Raw genomic sequence first — 19,608 nt, forward strand, 5'->3', positions numbered from 1 at the left:
TTTTTTTTTTTTTTTTTTTTTTTTTTTTTTTTTTTTTTTTTTTTTTTTTTTTTTTTTTTTTTTTTTTTTTTTTTTTTTTTTTTTTTTTTTTTTTTTTTTTTTTTTTTTTTTTTTTTTTTTTTTTTTTTTTTTGAGCTCACACATCATCAATAAAGTCTCCTTTCAGAACAAAACTGAATTCAAAACTTGTCATATCAGGAAGATGGAGGTCTGCCAGGGAAAACAGACCAATGAATAGACTCACATTCCTCAAAACCAGAATTGTAAAAGTACGGTCAGGTCAGTGTTTATTCAGTCCATTTTGCCTCTAAGAGGAAATCAAAGGAAAGGCATTGAAGAATCCACAGTTCCTTTAGACGAAGCAGTCTTAGAGCCTTGTTAATTCGGGAACATTTTAGTGGCACAGCTGACACTGAATAACGTATTTGACAGGAGCTACAATAAAATAACTAAGCATGCTCACACAAGTCTGGAATAAAACCAATTTGTCTGGAAGAATTACGCTTGTTTTTAAAACAGAACTTGTATTGAATAGGGGAGAGACTATGCTCCAAAAATCTGCTCTGAATTACCCTTCAACAAGTAACTGCACAATTTTTCAAAGAGTGAATTTGGGGCTAAAAAATAATTAACTATGCTTTCCTCTTTCCAAACGACACAAGCTCAACATGCTTTAACCTAATACTGCAAAACGCTCTTTTTTAATTCCATTCCATTGCAACCATCGGGGAAACACACACCTTCTTCAGTTCAGGGACATTTCCATTGGAGGGCAATTTACACTCTGCTTTCTCCCACCAGAGTTTGAAAGGGGCAGAGCCTTCTGCAGTGCTGTAATTCCTCCAACAGAGGCCGCTGCCCTACCGCTGGATCTTCCAGAGCCAGGGAAGCTGGAACCAGCGCCTCCAACGTTATTTTAAGAGCCCAGCAGCTCAGAACCAGCAACATCCCTCTAGCCCAAACACCGCATTTAGCTTTGTGACATTATCATAGAAAGAAACAGTGGCTGACCCTGAATTCTGTCTTTTTCTAAAGTAAGCTGAGAATGTTTTTATCAGGTGCATAAAGATACAAACCCCCTCCCATTTAATAAGAGCTATGGTAGATTTACATATTGATTTTTTATTCTTTCAGAGAATAAAGCTGCTTAATCTACAGAAGTTGGCATGCCTATTAAAACTGTGCTACGCTACCACGTTACTAAGAAAGTTTCATATTCCAAGGATGTCAGCCTGTAATTTAACAAACCCTCAAGCTCTTGTCTCCCAAAAAACCCAACAGTAATTTGTTTACTAAGTCCTTCTCCTGCCAGCTTTTCACCTCAGTGTAAAGAAAAAAATCAACCCCCAACTAAAAAAAACCCAAACAAACAAAAAAACCCACAACCCACAAAATCTTCAAATTTTAACTAAATGCAAAAACAAAAACAAAACCAAAAAAAAAAAAAACCCTTTTCAATTTCCAACTTCACTATACTGTTCTAGTTCAACTGAATTGCCACTTTGCCACTTTTCAGTTGCTATTTCACATGTGACATAGAACTCCTCCTCAAGCTTAGTTTGACTTGGAAAATGTTTTCTTTCGGAGTAGCTGAATTCCCATCTACCAGACTGCCACACATTTCAGTAGTGAGCTGAATGAAGCTGCACTGAGTCTCCAACAGCCTTGGCAGTGCTGCCATCTAATGCACCAGGACAAGGTGTACAAGCATCTGCACTGCTCTGCAACACTCAAGTAAAATGTTTTCCTCTAGATGGGCTCCAAAATTGTTGCACCCCTTCAGTGTCCTGGCTTGTAATCCTACACTAACAATGTTATGACAAATTATCTAGTCATAAAGCTGATGGATATTAGTAGTCATTGACACATTCCATCTCAAGGGACTTTTTCTGGAATGCCACAGTGCTAAACCACAAACCCTGTGTGTATGAACCTGACACTGACTGTCCATCTGTGAACTCAGTTCAGTGACACACCAGCTCTGAAATACCAAGGAGGAAGGGAACTCCTATGGCCTTCCAAATCACAGAGCCGGAAGGGTGGGTTGCCATATTTCAGGATGGCTTTCTGATTATTTCGTGGACTTTCCTTTTCCCGAGACACATGTCACACAAAGTATGTCTGCAGAATACAGAAGGCTAATGAAGCCCATCAAGATGATGATGGAACAACAGAGGATGACTAGCAGGATGATGCTCCTTCCCATCCCATCTGTTTTCAGAAACAGTAACAGACAGACAGGCATCAGGCAGGGCAGAAAGACAAAATAGGTCTCCACAAGCTGTACTTATTTGAAGTTCCAAAAGAGATTACTTGCAAGATCAAGGCTCTACAGCCATCTTTGTTACATCCATTTACTTCTCCAGATCCCCTCATGAGATATAGCATCAACTTTTACTGAACCTGTGTAGTTTTTCCTGTTAGAAACCAAGTGTTAAAAAAATCCCACCTAAACAAAAAAACCCTGACTACACTGGTCCAGATTCCTCTAGCTGTATAAATATCAGACTTTTTATCTCATTTTCCATCCCTCCCAACATATCTCAAATTTTCTTTTAATCTTAAAATCAAATTACTAGTATCCCATAAGCCTAAGATATCATAAGACAATTTATTTTCATCCACCTGTAGGAAATATGGAGGAACATTTGCTATTCTTTAGTGGCATTATACAACCTACAATCCATTAAGATCAGTAACAAATATACAGAATATCATGCAGGGTTACGACTTCCTGCACTGGTCCATCTGTGAATTCTCCAAGTCCATTTCATCCCACTTCATGAAGAGTTTGCAGCAGTTCTTGGGGAAAAACAGGTATATAAGCAGAACAGAATACTGAATACCTATAATGATCATATCTGGCTCCGAAAAATACTTGACCTGAAAATACTGACATCCTAGAAGAACCACATGGTCTCCCTGTTCCCATTCTTCCCTAGGCATTTGCTCACATATGAACTCTCAGGTTTTACTGGATATTAAGTTTTTTTCCAAGTTTACATCTAGTTAGGTTTGCCTCATTCTTTGAAACTTGAAGTTTTCAGTAGTCCCCAGTTATTTTTGGAGCTCAGCTACCTTAGTAGGTAAGGTGACTTCAACAGATGCTTTCCTATTGAACATGTTGCTTGGGTAGGGCTTCTGCCAGTCCCTCCCAACCCTTCACAATGGTGATTGATTCCCTGATGCTTTATGATGCTGTCAAGCATTTGGCAGCTACTTTGGTCCAGTACAGTTGGAAAAATTAAAAGCATCAGCAGTCTGACAACAAAACTTCTGCTGAGGTGGATGCCACATCACCTTAATTTATAAACATTTTCCCTTCAATACCTGAAATACTGTTGATTCACAGTTTCTTCAGAGAAAACAGAAGTTATTTGCCATGTTCTGCAGCCATTTTCTGGACAGCATTCCTCTTCCTGCAGGAAGTACCATTCCCAGCAATGCTCCTTGACTTTTGCTAGCTTTTCTAGATGACTCTCACCTTTCCAAGCAGAAGCAGCAGAAGTAGAGGAGTAAGTGGAGGGTGTGAAAGGATGTGCAAAATCAAGTGCGCACATGCAGAGGGCAGTAAGATGGTGATCCCGGAGCCTGTACTTGGCTAGACGGATCCACGCTCTGACTCAGTCTAGTGACTTTTATAATGTATCATTTGCAAATGCACATGATGCTGTAAGTTAAAAGTCTGCACTAGTTCCAACTGCAGCTTTAACAACACACTTACCCATTGACTTTGCAAGTAAAAGCTACTCAATGAAAAAAGTACTACTGCTGCTGGCACTGGATGTTTTTCCATTAGTTTATTGTAGATTTTGGAAAATGTTGCTGTATGCTTGCCCAGTTGCTAGATTCATTCCATAACCCAGTGAGTCAAGACAGTAAAGCAAAGGACTGTGGGTCTGAAGCAGCAATATCATAAACTCTCCTAAGAATAACAAAAATGTGGTATATCCTCAAAACCAAAAATTCTGCAAAATATTTTAAAACATAAATTATGCACTAAAGTAAGTATGATTACTTTAGTAACATATTTATAGCGTCATATATTCTTAATTCTGAAAAGAGTATGCAAATAATTGTGGACACAGCATTTGGAAACGTTTTCTACTCTTGACAACAGAACTGAAGACAAATTGCATTAAGTTTGTGTGGCAAGCTTGTGGTGGTGGGGGTATGACAGGGAGAACTTCTGTGAGCAGCTTCCAGAAGCTTCCCCCATGTCCAGCAGAGCCAGTGCCAGTTGGCTCCAGGATAGATCCACCACTGGCCAAGGCCGAGCCCATCAGTGGTAGTGCCTCTGGGATAATGTATTCAAGAAGGAAAAAAAGTTATGGCACAGAAGTAACTGTGGCCAGAGAAGTGAGAATATGTGACAGACACCAAGAACACGGGACAGACACCAAGGTCAGTGAAGGAGAGGGAAGAGATTCCCCTGCAGTCCCTGGCGCAGGTCATGGTGACTCAGCTGTGTCCCTGCAGCCCATGGAGGTCCATGGAGGAGCAGAGATCCTCCTGCAGCGTGGGAGGACCCCATGCCAGAGCAGGGGGATGCCTGGAGGAAACTGTGATCCTATGGGTAGCCTGCGCTGAAACAGGTTCCTCGCAGGGCCTGTGGCCCTGTGGAGAGAGGAACCCAGGCTGGAGAAGGTTTGCTGGCAGGACTCATGACCCCATGGGGGCTCCACACTGGAACTGCCTGTTCCTGAAGGACTGCACTTCACGTAAGGGACCAACACTGGAGCAGTTCATGAAGAACTGCAGCCCCTGGGAAGGACTCATGTTGGATAAGCTTGTGCAGGACTGTCTCCCATGGGAGGGATCCCACACTGGAGCAGGGTAAGGACTCCTCTCCCTGAGGAGGAAGCAGAGGCAGAAACAACACGTGATGAACTGACTGTAACCCCTGTTCCCCATCTCTCTATGCTGAGGCACAAAGAAGGAGGCAGAAGATTGGGAATAAAATTAAGCCTGGTAAGGAGGGAGGAGTGGGAGTAAACTCTGTTTTAGGATTTGTTTTACTTCTCATTAACCTGCTCTGATTTGATAGGTTATAAATTCAATGAATTTCACTAAGTCAAGGCTGGCTTGCCCATGACTGTAACTGATGAGTGATCTCTTCTTTTGTTCTATTTTCTCTCCCTTGTCCAGTTGAGGAGGAGAATGACAGAGCTGCTTTGGTGGGCACCTGGCATCCAGTCCGGGTCAACACACCACACAAATCAATTTCATCAAAGGGCTTTTTGATGATTAATCAAAAACAGAAGAAAAAAAAAATCCTACCTCACGTTTGGTACCATTACCTTCCCAATCTGACAGAAGATGGATAGTTATGCTGGCAATGCACAATAAACACAAAGTATAACACAGACAGTCCAAGCAGTAGCTCCAGTAACAAGCAACAGATTAAAAAAACTAAGAGCTAAAACCTTCACATGAGCACGTGCTACCTCTTAAGTCTTACAAGCTGGTTCAGTACTGGTTTCTGGCATAAGGCATCTGGTTCAGGACTAAAGTTACACAGTATCTTTACTAAAGAGACTGAGGAAGAAAAACCACCAAAACATTCTCTCTTCATTCATCTCTCTCATGAAGTTGCATAATCTTCCAGGATGCATTCACAAATGTGGCCAAGCTCTCTGCACACCAAAAATACCTTCTTTGAAACAATGGGACTTCATATGGTGCAGAGTTTTCAAAATCATTACCAGGCTGTGGTGAGGTGCAGTGCAAGCAAAAACCAAACCCTTGCAGCCTGGTTTAGAAAATTCAATCAGAGAGGCATAAATTCAGCTACAGATCAGCACTTCCTGATCCTGAAGCGAACACCACAAATTTCAGAAGTTACAGAAGGAAATTAGGGGAAATGAGTTCCTGAAGAGAAAATTGCTAATATGCAAACAGTCCCATTTTATGCCCTTTAATATATTACAGTTTTGCTTATTTTTCAGAGGTGTTTTCACCAAGGTTAAGTTTCAGTTCTTACCTACAGCCAGTGCTGCACTCTGTTCTTGGCCTCCAGTCTGTTTTAAAAGAAAAGAGAGATTATGAAAATTTATTCTTTTGCACCAGGGGTCTTAAATGCAATGTTACTTAACCTTGGAAAAGCAAATGCACATCTGGCTCCTGACATACTGTTTTTGTAAATCTACTTCATAATCATAGTTCTGGATCTATACACCACTGTGACTTTTGAAAAATACATTAAAGAAATAGAATGCAGAGCTGTGATTTATCTCTAGGCATATAAGTAAATAGGGAACGCCATTATTTGGCAACAAATGTGTTTTCAGGGAAAAAGGCTGCCACGTTAGATAATCCATAAGGACATATATTCCAGAATAAATTTAATTACTAAAGAGTCAAAGCTGTCAAAGTTGCAATATAATACCAGTGGCAAGTTCTTCCACTTGCATTTCACTTTGCTTTAACAAGAAAATCACACAAGATTCTAATTCAACCACATAAATGTGCACATGAAAAAAATTCAAGTCTTGCATGCTGACCTCCAGAAAAGGCATTTTCAAGTGACCACTGAACACCATTTGCTTAACAAAGAAAACTATTGTTCTTGGACAGCCTCAGTGTGCTGCACACATCATTAGCCACTGTCTTAATGATAGTGAAATAATGACTTTAATAGTACAGATTAAAGGAGAAGCTAAGGAGTATTACAGTATCTCATAAAGCTCCAAGGGAAAAATAGTGTAACATTATCAAGGGAAGGCGCTGAAGATCTACAGCACCAACAGGCAAGAAGCAGAGTGGAGAATGTAGTGAAACCAACTCTTCACAGCCCAGAGAACCGATCATAAGCAAAAAGGTGACTGTCAGACACTGTCACAACTGCAGAAATTTAGCTCTCCATTCTTTCCAGTGCATGCATCCCTCTCAGAGCAGCTTTCCCCTTGACCAGGGTTCTTTGAGTAGCATCTGCTTTTGTCTTTGCCCACTGACTCTCAGCTTCCCCTCACTCTCTCAGCAGTAACCACCAGTACTCCAGGACAAAAAGATGGGTAATAGCACTGTCTCTGTAAGAGCTGCTGCAATTCCCTAAAACTCACCCACTCAGGCATATTTTAAATATGGTTGGTTTTTTTCCCCTTCTCATGACATCAAATGGCTCAATTTGTGCTTTGAGACAAAGTAGCAGAAAAAAATCAAACACAGGGTGAAAAAGCACTGATCCCCTGAAGGTCAGGGCTGAACATGACTGACATAGCAAAAAGAGAAACTGAAACCAAAGTTTAGACCCACCACTACCGTAAAAAGCTTATTTCCTGAAAAAGAGTGCAAGAAAAATAATACAGGACAAAGTGTTAAGAATACTAAAAAGTTCTACCTAAAAATAATATTTTTTGGGGTAGTCAAGAGCTCTGGTTAAGATAATTTTGAATGAAAGTCCAACTTAATTAACTGAGCTTTTATAAACAACAAGTCTAAATTCATTAGAATGAGAAGACAATAGAAATAAATATTAAAATGTGAGAAAAGAAATCCCACTACAGCAGCAAAAGTAGGGACCTTTTAAAAGTGTATCCTAACAGTACTAGTTCATAACTAAACAAATATATACATATTTCCAATTGATGAAATTACTACAAAAGAGCCAAGCAAAGCTTAGCTCCTCCTATCTTTCTGGACACAATGCTGCACAGGGACACAGGCACTTACCACCTGCAAGAACAGTGTGCTGATGCTCAGGGTGGTTTGTCCTGAAGGCTTCAATGAATGAGTGAAAGTTAATTATTAACAAAGCCTTACAGGACTCTTGTGGTAATGAAGGCACAGGGAGAGAAGAGGCCGAGCAGAACCATTAGGCAAAAGGGAAGCAGGCAGGAAAGCTGAGAATTATAGGTCAGTTGGACTATCATCAATAACAGGCAGAGAGATTTTAGCACAGGAATCCATTAACTAGATTTCTATCTTTTAGTACTCATGAGCATCATGCAAAACAGATCAGACTGAGCACAGCTGATGCTTGGCTTGATTGGCTTGGTTTATACTGGCACTCTGATAGGTATTTGATTTTTTTTTTTTTTTTGGCACAGTGTGACTTCGCATCACATGGTATTTTAAATTTAGAGCTAAGCACTAAGCAATATAATAAAGCACTTTTATAAATGGATAAGAAATTGACTTGCAGATCTGTAGCAGTCAGTAGGGAACACCAGTAAAGATGCATTACAAAAGGCCAGATGTGAAATTAATGGCATGATGGATTCTTTACACAATTAATTTTTGTACTTTGGATGCACCCTAATTCAGATGCAGGAGTACCTAAATGAACAACTGTCTATTGTCAGATTCAGAGTGAATGACTTGGGTTCTCTCTCTGAACTTCCTTCTGACTGAGGTTTGGATCTGCAGATTAATACAGAAAAACCACCAACAGGCACAAGATGAGACATGTATACTACATAAACTAATAGGTGGTGAAAATTGAATAATACAGACCCAGCATTTTTCAACTGCTTGTGATTCTGAGGCAGTCAGGTATGTAATGTTATATTACAGAGAAAAGCAGCTCTGAGCAGGAAAATTACCTTTATTCAATGGGTTAATAGCTCGTGGATTTTGTTTACATTTTTGTTTTTTGAGTTTGTTCCCCGTCCTTCATTTTTTAAACTACCTTATGGAGTCAGAAGAAAGCTTAATGCATCCTATCCTTGGGATCTCATTTACACACATCTGCACTCCCCTTGACTTGCAGCCCAACTTCACCACAGCAGAAACAGGCCACAGCACATGCCAATATCTCAGGCCAACTACAACAGATACTCAAGGAATTGTCACAACAGTTGGAGAACAAAAATGGAAAAATGTCTATAGCCATCAGAGAGGGCCAGTGAATCATCTGAACTGCAGCTATTCATTTTCAGAACAAACCCAAGCATCATTCAGTTTGTCAGAGGAAAAGCCCAAAGTTGACATAACTCAAATGGTACCCAAATATAAAAGATGCACTAAGTAAACTTGACACCATTGTGGATAATGAAATTCGGGAAGAAAAAAAAAACAACAAAAACTGGCTAACCACTGAATAAGCCCTGTGTTTTGGGCATCCACTTCACATTGAACTGATGCTGCTTAACTCAGCAGCACATGAAAACAGATTTCAGATGAGAACAGCTAATCATTAACTTCAGTATGAAACCAATGTCTTCTTCCCAACCCTGACTGAACTAATTAAGATGCCTCTACACTCAAGCATAGACTTGTCAATGATTGTCAGTCAAGATTTGCTACATGAACAATGATTTTTTAGGTTTTCCAACACTCAGGTTCTTCTGCTTATTAAGAACTGAAAACATTGAGCAATAAGAAATAATTGAAAACAACTTTGTACTAAGAATCTAAATAGCTTTCTGTGTACTCAATGGGCACCTCAGCTTATCAGGGAACTTCAAAAATAATTACTTCCCAAAGCATACTTATTAGTGAAAGCTTGCACAGGATTCACATACTCCATGTGAAATATTGGGCAACCAGGTTAAAGTAATCTTCAAAACACAACCCACTGCTGCTTTCACAGAGCAAATGTTTAAATTGCTTGTTTGGAGTTGAAGCTTGCACTGGAATTCCCCTTGGTAAGCATCATCAACTTGAAATTCATGTGAACCAGCGGTGGATGACGGCACAGATGTTCTCAGTCCACGAATACTGCGGAACAGAACAGGACCCAGCTCAAGGACTACCTGCTCTGGCAATTTTTAGATGCCTCTGCTCTCTTCCTTCAGTTACAGACTTAAAATTCACTGTGAGGAAACCGCTCCAAAAAAAACCTTGATACCCTCAGAAGCACAAATTAAAACGTAAAACCCAAACCCAGTCCAAAACAGAACCGCAAGTCAAATACATCCTACATCTTGTGAGTATTAAAAAGAGAAAGCTAAGAAATATTTAGTAATAAAACTTGATTTTTATTTCAGTAACAATAACAGATGGCTAAGCTATAAAAGAAATAAATCATAGCAAAGATCATGTTTCAAAGGAAGTTTCAGGGCATCTGCAGATGAGCCCACGGTTCAATGCTCTGATGTTAACATCAGTGATTCTGAACAAAGATTCTCCTATATCTGCATGGCAATCACATAACAGATTAAGATAACCAAAGGTAGTCTACCACTATTGCAAAGTGACCTCAGTTCTTTATAAAGAGCAAAAATACTGGTGTCTGGCTGTAAAGCCTCAGCTCAAATCCAGCAGTTTTCATTTATGTTTCTGAAGTTAAGTTGTATATTCAAACTTCATGAGTTATAGTCTTTCTCTATCCTATACAATTTCTCAATACTGTCACAGTACCTCATTAATTGCTACACTCAAACTCATGTTTTAAATTTAAAATTTAATGATAGAAATGGTCTGTGAATGTGTCAAAGCACCTACTGTTCCATCATAATTTTCATGTTTATGCTGCATTTCATGATTCATTTCACAACATACATTCTCTCTAAACTGCTAGCATTGCATAGTAGCTTTGTTTTATGTGATCTTAGTTACAAGATTTTTTTTTCAATTCCTTTTGCAGTTAATGTATTGGCTTAAATTGCTGTGGACTTGGCAGTGCTGGGTTAATGCCTGGACTTGATGATCTTCCAGATCTGTTGAAACCTAAATGATTCCTTGAAAGCTTTCTCGTAGTTCCTAACCTGTGCTAGACACCTGCCAAAAGCACACATTATGCTGTCTGTCCTTTATGCACAGCTTAAAATCCATTTATGCCAATATAAATCATATTCTACACAGCACTGTTCCAGTTTCTCTTAAGTTTCATCTAGAGATTTGGCTACAAGAGGAACACAGCAAATAACAGTCAGGTTTGCTTTGGAAAACGTATTTCAAATATGTTTAGACACTGCATTAAAGGCTAACAAGAAGGGGACAAGGTTATATACATATACCTCTTTTACCAATTTAAAAAAAAAAAAAAGGGAAAATTAAAAAGATACTTGAGAAGCTCGTATGGCATAAGAGGACATCCACACATACATAAGATTAGTATTCAGCATGAAAATTTATATTTCATCCACTTAAGAGATATATTTTCCATAACAAACCATTACTTTGGCTTAGTGAAAACAGTAAAATAAACTATCATAATCCTCATTTTTGCATCTCAAAGCCCTGCATAACAAAAAAGGGAGTTGCAAGCTGAACACCAAGTATAAGAGTTTTTTTAACCAAATCAAAAAGTTAATTTAAATATATACAAATAAACTTTTTCACTTCTCAAAGCAAGCTGAGAATAATAAATGTTGGGTAACCAGAAGACAAATAAGGAATTTTAGTAAAACAGAGATGGGACTCCTTGGATTGTTTAATTACAAGTTAGGGGCTTTTTTGTTTGTAATGGTTGTTTTTTTCTATAATGGGGTGGGGGTAGAATGGTGGTATTTTAGTCCAAGCTACACAACTTCTGGTTTTACTGCAAGAACAAAAATACTAAAAAAGCCTGCAAGCAAATCCTGTGTCTAAGAGTCCATTATTCAAATAACTGAACTTGCTATTTTTGTAGCATATTATCTCCTGTATTTCTTTTGAACTTTCATAAATCCAAATCCTGAAGTGATTTAGTACAGGGTATATAACACAAGCAGAATTTTTAAGAACTCTCTAGAATTCAGGCTTTCAATCCTCAAAAAAAGTACGGAAGCATTCCTAATCTAGGAAGAGATATGGAATACCTTTACATCTTTAAATGATATTGCCATTTGCTCTCCATTGCATGTTTAACTTTCCCATGACTACCTGGCATTTTCCAAAATTCATACTTCCTTTTGTTATGATGCTGTTAACACTCAGATGGGAAGTGTTCCTGAATACCAGCCAAGTGATTCATCAGCTTCCTTATTTGAGCTATAAAAATGATATAATTTATTAGGAATATGGCAGTTGAACACAGAGTTCTGACTCAGTATCAGCATAACAGAAACGAGACCATGCCCTGTCCCAGGAAGTTTGCAGTAATAATCATCCACTTGTGCAATAAATACAGTAAGACAAGGAAAGGTCAGCAGAGCTTTCCCTATTAGTGATGTATTAGCAGCTCTGAGCAACCCCAAGACTCACAGTCCTATTCACCAGCACTTGAACAGAGGAGTCCTTATTTCTTGTAATCTGGATTTATGCACTCAGGGTAAACCACTCTTCTCAGGACTATGCCAGGTCACATGAACAGCAAGGAATTTCTATCATGAAAGGAAATCAAAGAAGAGTAACAGTAACTTACCAGCTAAAGATCTTTTCCCTGGCTTTAGCAAGTTCTAACCATCAGTTGTTCCTCAACAGTATGAAAAGTTGAGAGCTGAAGCCCTGGTTTCCACTCTGATAGGTAAAACTCTAATAGAACTTAGACCTAAACTGATTATGCTACAGCTATGGAAGTATCCCGGACAGCATCTCTGCTTTTCAGAGACAATGGATTTGTTTATTCCAGATTTCAATTAACACAAATTAGATTTTTAAAAGCCCAAAAAGCCCTTCTTGCAGAAACCAGCAGCACTAAGTTTTGCCACATGCTCCTCTCAGACTCAGAGCAGAGCAGGTTCTAGGAGATATCCAAGCAGTTCACTTTAAGTCCTTCCCCCAGGGTCCCAAGTGCTGCTCCACTAAGCAAGGCTCAGCAGAGGCAGCTCCTCTGAGCTGTAACTCATCCACAAATCAGGAAACTACACTTTTTAAACACAGAGGAACTGTCACATAGCACCTTGGAAGCACCTCCAGCTTGCCCAGCTAGACAGAGGCAAACTGTATCAGAGGAACTTCCAATGGGACACCGGGAAAAGCTTCTTCACCGAAGTGGTGGTTGGTCACTGGAACAGCATCCCCAGGGAAATGGTCATGGCACCAAGCCTGTCAGAGTTCAAGGACTGTCTGGACAGTGCTCTTAGTTATATGGTTTAGTGGTAGATAGTGCTGCCAGGGAGTTGGACTTGATGATCCCTGTGGGTCCTTCCAGCTTGAGATATTTTATGATTCTAAATAATAAAGCTGCAGTTATGTGGTCAAGCAATAAACTGAATACTAAGCAGACCTGAAGGATTGCATGTTTACAGTTCAAGTCCCTACAGAGTTAAACCAACAACCTTCCCTCCACAAAACCGAGAATTATCATTTAACTAGCGTTTAAGAGTCTTTCTCTAAGTCAGGAAGTGAAATAAGTAATATCTGACATTAACCTAATAGCACAGACCACGTAACACTCAATACGAAAGTCCAGTCACCTGTCTCAACAAGCTTTTCAGGTCAAATGTCTTTCTGATGAGAAGTTTACATATTTTGCTGGTCTGTTTAAAAGTGACTTTTCAAAAAGTCAAAACAATCCTTAAATTAATGCCTTTGATTTGAAGGCTCATCGGACAAACAGAATTAAACAGTTCACGTTGTCCTGAGCAACTATTTACAGGTAGAGAAAAATAGTAGCTTTACCTTCATAAACAAATCCACATGGCTGAAGTCTCAAGGAGAACACAGTTTACTAAATGAGCCTTTAAACCAAATTCATATCTCACTTATTTTTAAACTTACTCTACTAAGTGTTGCAGTAGGACTACTACATGTAAAGAAAGGATATTTTCGAAGAGGTCTACACTGAAATTTGCTTGGTTATAGTAAAAAAATCCTGTCATTTACAGATTAATACAATCTTCATTAGAGGTTTTAAGTAATTGTAGGTCTACTGCGAGAGAAAAGATACCACGTTATGTTGCCTCAGCACAGGCAGATTATTTACACTGATAATACACACTATTAGACTTTAAAAAAACACAGAATTGCATAAAAGCTTTTAGCCCCTCAATCTACTCCTGTGCTACTGCAGTGAGCCACATAAAACAAGCTCCAAGATAAAATACAGCAAATAAGTACAAGACAGCTCAGTTCAGCCTAAAAAAACCTCTTCCTTACTTTACCTACTGGCACTAATACAAAATAAATGCATGCTGGTAAAATATCAGTAACATGATCAGAATTTCTACCACAATGTTTTGAGTGTCAAAAACACAAGAAATACTTGAACTCCACGTACTAAGAACCATTCCCACAAACTCACTTTCACATGGGTGACAAACCAATTCAAGAGGCTCTGTTCAATTTATAGGCAAGGCTACAACAATACATTTAGAGCAACACTACCAAAGGATATTGTTTTTAACCAGTGGCACAAATGGGAAGTAAAAGTGGTTTCAGTTGTCAGAAAGATGTTAATTTTTCCTCATGTATTTACAGTCTATAACCTCATTGTTGTGGATTATTTTTTTACCCCTGATGTTCCCATATTACTCTGCTGCTGGCATCTGGTGGGCTCTGCACTGAAAGCTTTTCAAGTTGCTCAGAAGCATTTGTAACTTCACCACTTTCTACGCTGGTTCCATAAGTTTTCCAGGGGAAAAAAAAAGTCCTTCTGAAAGCACCCATTAAAAGCTGCACATCTGTAACACCTATTTCCTTGTTTAACATTTAGCTTTGACCAAAACAAAACAGAAACTTGCTTTATATTTTTTTGCAGTACATTTGATTTTACATAAACTTCCCCAACAGTCAAAGCCATACAGGACACTGTAAACACATGCAATAAGGCCTCACTCACACACATTATTTCTACTGAATCAGATTCTTCAGTTCTAACCTTTTGCAGGCACACAGTTATGGGGGCAACAAACTTTCCTACTCTTTTTAAATTTAACACATATTAAGGGCTTTGCACTAAAAGACTCGCATTGTTACCGAGGAGATTTTAAAACTTCTTCCCAAGACAAAACAAAAACGTTTTAAGATGTGTCAGCCAGACAAATGCTACTTTTATGAGAGCTATAGAAACCACAACAAAGAGTTTTCAAAAATTAATAAAGTGACAGGTATGCATTTGCTTCCACTTTGCAAACATAATACTGAAGGTGTTCTCATATTCATTAAAATTAGCATAAATGCAAAACCTGTTAATCCACCAACACTGCAATATTAGTCCTCGAACAGAGACTCCACAACATGTTAATCAGTTTGCTCAAAACATCTCCCTATCATCATTACAGGGGAACAATTCTAAGTTGTGGGGAAAGATTTTTAAATCTTCAAGGATGCAGACAAGTTCAAGCTGCATATAGAGATAACACTACGAAATGAGGGTGAGTAATTATCAGAGATTATACGTGAAAGCAGGAGACAATTATCAAGATCTTTTCTGAATGACTGATACTCTGGAAAATAATCCCACCCAAGTAAGTTAGCATAATGAAAAAGAACAGCAAATACATGAAAAATAGGGCAAACACTAAGATTTTACATGTCCTTCTGTGTATGTGATAATGGACACTTGAAACATCTTAACCACAAGAAATTCCACCCAGATAAGATGGGCATGTATGTCTTTTACACACATTTGGGACAGTCTGCACCACCTCAAGGACCAGACACACTCTGCCCCAAGGGATGAGGCATGTGAGTGTCACATTCTCTTTTCAGCACATTCCCAGAGTTGGGGGCTTGAGCTGAGACCTGGGTCAGGTCTAAAATGCAGTAGAGCTCAGCAGGCTCTCAGCTCCTGTCTTCCCAAATCAAAGTTAATGCTGGAAACAGTGAAATCAAGTTTGGGCAGCACAAATTAGGCAGAATTAAGACAAATACTTTACCACAGTTGCAGACAAAGAACTGCTTTATAGAACTACCCAGTTCACTCAGCATGGCCAGCCTGTTAAACTTCTCTCTCTGAGAGATGATGGGGTGGGAAGTCAAAGTAGGGAAAAGGACAGAGGGCCCTTTGCTTCCAGACTAGTGAGCTTTTCAGTCTTCAGTACGGGGCAAGCTATGAACCCAAATTTAGTGACAGACACAAATTACTTACTCACATCACATACCATCAGAATAATCTAAACTAATAACCCAAAAATTACTATCAGGTAATTACAACATGGTTCAAAATTTATGTTGGCTATGCAGCATTTTGGAACCTCAAACGGTGACACACTACACACCACAGGGCCTTTCTCCTGTAACTTTAAGGACATGCACTTTCAAGCTAAGTATTTGGGAAGGAGTCTCATGCATTTTAGCTTCAGGAGCTGCAATTTTACATGGCCAGGCTAGAAAGCTGTTGAAATTATCACTCACAAATAGCTGTACCATGCAAGTCATCTTTATATATATATATATATAAAAGGACTAAAAAATCAGACATTGTTTTTACCATGTCACTTCTCAGTGACACATTATTGACCACTACAAGACTTGAAAACTTTCTTATCATTAATCTACGTTTGGCAGAGTAACAGAACACAGTAGTTCAATGTTCTCTGCAACAGCCACACAACTCAACTTCATAAAGTTATCCTCAATTGCTTACAAAATTTAGGCAAATTTACTGGCAAGAGAAGATTAATAAAGCATCTCTGAATGTTTAAGTGATAAAAGCTTAATGTTTTCATACTGGCTAGGATACTTCTTTCCACATTCATCCTTGAACCCAGCTGCATTACCCCGTTCTGGGCTGAGAACCCTCTTGACACAGGTTTACTAAGCCCTGGAGCTCAAGTGGTGGCAATGAACAGAAAGGTAGGATTCAAGTTTTATAGAAGGTAGAGAGTAAGGTATAATTACAGAGGGAAACTGCCACTTCATGCATAACATTAATTATTTGAAAAGTGAGCTGTAAATCTGGTACCCACTATCAACCTCAAGACATACTCAAAATGTCCTAAATCCTCATGTTTTCTTGTGATTGCCTTGTAATAGTGTAGCTCAACAAACTAGCTTATGGGCTGGCAAACTGCTGTTAAGGGGTCATAGCTCTTCACTGATGATCCTTTTACCACTCTGAACCTACAGGCAGCCTGCACACGACTTAAAATGCCTCGAAATTATGAGACATCCTTAGTTTTATTATCATGTATTATCTTCAGTGAAAATTGTGCTTCATTAAACATGAATAATTATAAGAACATTAATGGCATCTTCCAAAGCATCTGAACTTCTGCTACAGCTTCCCTTCTTCTCTCTCCAGACTCTGAAGCATCAGATTTGAAGTTTCACTGTTTGCACTACCACACTTCAAACAGTATTTATATAGGACAAGGGACAGATGCACTGTATTTGTCTCAGCTAAAAGGGTAAACAGACAATGTTTAACATGCCACTACAGGAAAAAACCCAGTCTTTCTTCTCCTACTGAGAGAACTGGAATCTAATCAATTTGTATTACAGTTTAAATACCCACATTATCCACTGCTACTGAGTCTTTTGCCCGGTAAGCTACAGACAATTAGAAAGAAAAAATATTGCATGAGCTACTTCTTGCTTTCAATAGATCCAAAATACATACAAAATTACTTTGTACTCCTTGGCCTAAAATATTGTGGAAAACAAAGAAACATTCTACAAGCAAAGAAACCTAAGGAAGTGTTTACCAGCTGGTAGTATCTTCTTGCAGTCTTATCAGAGAACTCCCTTCTTCAGATTATCAATGCAGCAGCTCGTCTTCAGATCTGAAAAAACAGAAGAACCCCATTAAACACAAACAATATACAATATTTCAATCACATAAGCCAGTGCCAGGGGAAAATCAAAGTTGATCCTGCAGTGCCAGGGAACCCATACAATTCTTCAGGAATGCAAATAAAACACGCCGATTTCAAAACCACTTGTTATTCCATGGAAGTGACATTACAAGGGAATGGAGAGGCATCCTTACAAACCCTGAGTCAGTAAGGCCCATTAGCCAGCCATGATCACAAGCATCAGAAATAGTGCATTGCATCTCAGCATTACTGAGTTAAGTTTCATATAGTTACAGCACAAAAAATAGAGCATTACATCTCTGCATTACGGAGCCAAGTTACATATAATTGCAGCAGAAAAAAGTAGGTCTCCGTTCAAGCTTTATTTACAGTGTTATATATATATATATTGCACACAGGGAAAAAATGCTTCATTGCTACAGTTTTCATCGGTTAAAGAAAAAAGCGGCCAGTGAAAGTTTTTACCTTTCTGAACTTTCTGCATGTTAAGCAGGATTTCCTGCTTTAAAACTAATCTTCTAGTTCAGAAAAAAAAAAAAGCAAACCAAAAAACTATTTGTTATGGTCAGACAAAACAGTATTTCCTATGGAAATGCAGCACAGATTCCACTGCCAGCATTCAAAGGGTGTTTGAGTTCATTTGGAGCAGATTTCTATAGCAATTTACCTTTTTTAGTACAGTAACTGGATGATGAACTGGCCAAAACTGGCACCTTTCTGCTGTGGTGAAAGGTTCATAAACCTTATCCCTTTGAGGCTTTGTAGGCTGTTTCTGTATGAGGGATTTCAGCTAATTTGAATATTTGAGCACTGTCACTTAACCTGTTGCCAGTGAAACCACTGCTGCCCCTGCTTCTGGCGTTCCCGGTACCAGAATCCACCCTTCTAATATGTCTCATCTCAAGGTTTTTTTCAAAGAGTGATCTTCCCATTCTGTACTCCAATTCTCTTTCTGCTCCTACAGCAAAGTCAAGCATATTCTGCAACGCATCTGTTTTTTGCCCAAACTTGTTTTAGAAACATAAAATCCCTGCCATGTCATTTCAAATCCAGCTGAAGAGGCTTGAAAAATTCAGCATTAATTTGTACTTAATCAGCTATCAGCAGTTCCTCTTTCATCAGGTAATCCTGATTAATGAGCATTTAACAAAAAATACACTGCTTTGCAGTGAATTTTCCAATCACAAAGGCCATAACATTACAGATTTGTCCCAGCTTGGGAAGCACGGGTGCAAAGGGGAAGAGCTATGAAGTATCAAAGCCGGGGAATGATTTTAGTCACAGTGAAAACTACCATCAAAAGATATCACCCATTTCCTCTCGCCCTCTCCACAAAGGAAAAACCTGTGACCTGAAAAGCATAGCTCAGAAGAACAAGTACTCTGAGTTATTAACAATATATTAATTGATAAATAAAATCAAGGGATCCTATTCACAGCTACTGAAGCAAACAATAACTTTTGCCAATTTGTATCAAGGCAGCACCTAAGATAAGCAAGTGCCTGCCAAATTAATGTGGTGGGGTTTTATTTTTTTTCTGCAAATGTTGTAAAAAGCACTATTTCTCTCTCCTGCAGACAGGGAAATCTAAAAAATACCCAATTCACTCTGTTAAAGCATAGGCTTTGTTTTAACAATTGTTCCACTACCCTGTTTCAGTCCCTTTCACGCATGGTCCTCTTGCCAGGCAAGTCGTATGAAGTTAACAATTCCCTTGAAAACTTCTGAATGGAAGCCATAAGGTCCTTCCACTCATGCTGCTTGGCAACAGCTGAGCAAAGCAGTTCTGTCACTTCCTACATCCTGCAACAGGGTTGGAAGTCCTGCTGCCTGAGTGACCATTTATGCAACACAACATGTGCAAGTTCCTTCAGTACAGTCCACAAAAACACTTCCTTTTACCCTGCTATACTGCAGTATTCAAAGCTTCCTATTCAGTACCACAAAGTGGATTTTTGTTCCAAGCATGATTGATCATTTCATTTAACAGAAATTTTGTTATGCACCCACTGGACCAGCGCACACAGAACTATGTTGCCAAATTCAAATGGTTCAGTCTCTGAGATTTTAACTACCTGAAGTCACATGTAGCAATTTGTTT

At 38.9% G+C, this 19,608-nt stretch overlaps 1 protein-coding gene across 5 annotated transcripts in view; it reads right to left on the reverse strand.

Annotated features, from left to right (window-relative positions):
- Nucleotides 1-19,608, reverse strand: part of FAM49B (family with sequence similarity 49 member B) — a 97,349-nt gene that overhangs the window by 25,472 nt on the left and 52,269 nt on the right. For all 5 annotated transcript variants that reach the window (XM_027880267.1, XM_027880268.1, XM_027880269.1 and 2 more), the window contains exons 2-3: nucleotides 17,397-17,474; nucleotides 5,984-6,020 (exon numbers count right to left, since the gene is read on the reverse strand). The gene's annotated coding sequence lies outside the window, so the exon portion shown is untranslated. The remainder of the gene's footprint in view (nucleotides 1-5,983; nucleotides 6,021-17,396; nucleotides 17,475-19,608) is intronic.

The sequence above is a fragment of the Empidonax traillii genome, unplaced genomic scaffold (assembly GCF_003031625.1).
Source record: "Empidonax traillii isolate 1590-97213 ecotype Southwest subspecies unplaced genomic scaffold, ASM303162v1 scaffold66:size1465758, whole genome shotgun sequence".
NCBI lineage: Eukaryota > Metazoa > Chordata > Aves > Passeriformes > Tyrannidae > Empidonax > Empidonax traillii.